The following is a 3,828-nucleotide window of genomic DNA, read 5'->3' as shown; positions in this document are numbered from 1 at the left end:
CAGAAGTTACATTTTTTTTAACCTCTACCTGGAGTTCCCCTTTAATCGGCACAATTGTGCTTACTGGTTCCCTTTAAATAGGGTTCATGAACTCTAATGGCACATACTTCCCTACGATCTATTCTCATGAACCAAATCATGTAAATGGCTTATGGTAATATTATATAGACGTTATCGTATAGGAAAGAAGAAAGTTTTACTTGCAAATGTGTATTTTAAACTTCATATTTCAATTATTTAGCACCAGATGTTTTTGATATTAGATGTATGACAAAGAGTAATAAAGTCACAGAGAATTTGAAAGACACAAAACATCGAAAGGGCCAGCCAAGTGAATGTAAGATAAATATTAAATGAACCCAAAACTGAACAAAAGCATAAAAATATTTCTAGACTAATAAAAACACACCCTGGGGAGGGGTAAAAAAAAATGACTGTCATTTAAACAATAACCCTACACCATCTGTAAGGAGATAATAAGTGTAACCAATAATGATACAGATTGAGGTTTTTTTACAATCACTAATAGCAGTTCTCTGAACTGAAGCTAATTAAACCAACATCAAACTCTTAGTCAGCAACATAAGTTGAAATAAAAGAATATACTAAAACATAATGCAGGGGAACATATAGTCAACACATAACAATCCATAAACAAAATAGCTCTAACAAAACAGCAAGATTTCTCAGTCTGAGCACCTGCCGTGACAGAGAACAATTAAACTGTAGGGACACAGTACAATGGGAACATAAATTCATATCAATTGTCTGCGCTTATCCCATTATCCAGGTTTTGTTGATTACTTTTTTGGCAGGAGAAAACATCAGTCTCAACCACATTTTAATACTAAGTAGTTAGCTGCAAACATTTCCTGGGAAGATTGGGCTGCATTAATGTACACGGAAGAAAATTGGACAGTGGCTGATTTAATTTACAGCTTGAGATTACAATACATGTAACATAATATCTACAACAAAACAGTTAAGAAAATTCCCATTATGCATTCTAATGATTAAACACTGTCAGAGCCCTAAGGAACTTGACAGAATGCGAGACTGAGTGATCCAATCTCAGGACAAACCTGCAACTTGCCCAATTTACCTTCATGGACAAAGGACTACAACTAGAGATGAGCGAACCTGGAGCATGCTCGAGTCCATCCGAACCCGAACTTTCGGCATTTGATTAGCGGTGGCTGCTGAAGTTGGATAAAGCCCTAAGGCTATGTGGAAAACATGGATATAGTCATTGGCTGTATCCATGTTTTCCAGACAACCTTAGAGCTTTATCCAACTTCAGCAGCCACCGCTAATCAAATACCGAACGTTCGGGTTCGGATGGACTCGAACCCAAACCCGGTTCGCTGATCTCTAACTACAACCCATATAATTCCTATTACTATATGTACATCCAGGTCACACTTCTGAAACCAAGACTCGCATCTAATCCAAGGAAAGAAATGGGCCCCAGTGGTTCTTGGAAAGCAAAGAAACATAAAGGCCCAGATTTATTAATATGTGTGAAACAAAAACTGATGTTAGTTGTCATTCGCAGCCAATCACAGCTTTTATTTTACAAGCTCATATTAAAATATAAGAGTTGGACTGTAATTGGTTGCTTTGGGCAAATTATACCAGTTTTTGTTTCACACAGATTGATATTTCTGAGCCAAATGCTGCATGCTCTGGCTTAAAGTGACTCTGTACCCACAATTTGCTCACCCCAAACCGCTTGTACCTTTGAACAGCTGCTTTTAATTCAAGATCTGTTCTGGGGTCCGTTTGGCAGGTGATGCAGTTATTGTCTTGAAAAAAAACTTTTAAACTTGCAGCCCTGTGTCAAACTAGCGTGGCCTAGAGTGTCTATGCCTTAGGCTGGCACAACCTCTCTGTCCCTCCTCCCCGCCCTCTTCATCATTAGGAATGCCCCAGGCAGTTATTCTCCTATTAATCACCTGTGTGAGCACGGCACATGGGCTGGTTCATTAAGGCACCTGTGCACTGTTCAGACAAGTGAGGAATAGGAGAATACTTGGCTGGAGCATTCCTAATGATGAGTGCTGGTTGAAAAAAAACAGACTAAACACATGAAGTCCCGGCCAGTACAGAGTCACGGATCAATGTGTCCATCAATCACATGACTGCCTTCTCTGTGAGCGCCCAGATGACTGGAACTTTCTGTGTTCAGTCTCTTTTTTAATCAGCAAAAGACCAAAAAGTTGTCTTTAGGAGACTGGACCTGCATTTCAAGTATAGCTTTATTTTAAAGAATAACTAAAAAAAATAATGTGATTTTAAAATAATGACAGGTACAATTTAAATGCTTCTGTCAATTTTGATTTGTGCCATTAAAACAGTACAGGAGCGCATCATTGGTGGTGCAGCGGATGGATTGGTGGCTCAAGACATCTGCTAGGCCTCAGTCACTGCTGTGACTCGGCAATTGATATTACCTATCTATAGTAGGCTGTAGCAATCTACAATGTCAATTTAAAACATCATTGCAGTAAATATATACTGCATTCATCTCTATGAGCAATCGATTGCTCACCCAAGTTCCCCTAATTTAGATTAAAAAAAAAAAAAAAGTAAAAATATTACAGATTTCGAAAATAAGATAGAAAAAAAATCTAAATCCCTCCCTGAACAAAAATCACCTTGTTACACATATCGTCCCTTGTGGAATTTTCCCAACTAATAAATTACAGTATCTAATTCCAGATCCAGCATGGTTAATGGCATAAGTTAAAAAAAATACTAAAGTCCAAAATTGCAGCATTTTTTGCCACATAAAATCCAAGAAAAAAATGGTAGAAAAAGTTATCAAAAATTCACATGTAGACAAATAGTTATGGAATCAGCTACCAAAATAATCTCAATCAGTACTTTGTTCTACCTCCTTGGCTTTACTGGCAGCTTGGGTTCTTTAAGGGCACAGACTTCACTAATAATAAATAATATTCTACATCAAGACTGTTCCAACCTTCCTAAAGTTTCCTATATACCATATATAAATGTTATTTTATTCAGATGATTTCTTACAAACTGACTCCACTGTTAACTTATTTGCTATGTTGTCTTGCTGCTTTTAGTTTTTAGTTACCCTCCTACTGTCACTGGGACTGTGATGATGTCAGATGTATGGAGCATTGAGAGTTATTATGTACTGGTGAATTGTTTATCTCCATTTATACCCTGTTGTGAAACAGCCCAGCATGTGTTTATAAAAATCAATTTAGGCTTTACAGAGCTCCAAGGGCATGTACAGGCACACACAAAAGCCACACATTTGTGCACGTTAGAGTGTCATTTTTTGGCAAACAATGACCAAATCAAACCCCCCACCACTACCACCAAAAAAAACAACAACAAAAAAAAAAAAACATCACTGTTTCAGGCCACAAAGAAAACTTACAAAAATGTGTTGGACCTGTTTTTTTAGGCAAATTTTATATTGCCATTCACTATACACAGTATAATGCATGAAATGATATATAACATTTGGTGCCTTAGGAGATTCGAATTCAGGCTACTATTAGAGTTGTGGAGGCAGGGCTGAATATAACCACTCAGCACCTGAGATTTAGAAAGGTGACCCCCCCCCCCATTTGAGTGTGGCCTTAAAGTAACAGAAAAGTTTTAGTAGAGAAGTGAGGGTATGCATTACACATCACAACTGCACTGCACACTGTAAACACTCATCGAGTCCGACAGTGTATGGCTGTACCTATGTTTTTCAGGACTACCTAGGGCTCATCGAACTTCTCCAGCTACCTGCATTCAAAAATTTGACTTTCTCAGTTTCGCTCATTTCTAATCAGTAATTTA

This window comes from Dendropsophus ebraccatus, chromosome 3 (assembly GCF_027789765.1).
Source record: "Dendropsophus ebraccatus isolate aDenEbr1 chromosome 3, aDenEbr1.pat, whole genome shotgun sequence".
In the NCBI taxonomy this organism is placed as follows: domain Eukaryota; kingdom Metazoa; phylum Chordata; class Amphibia; order Anura; family Hylidae; genus Dendropsophus; species Dendropsophus ebraccatus.
Note: the sequence above shows the minus strand (reverse complement) of the source record.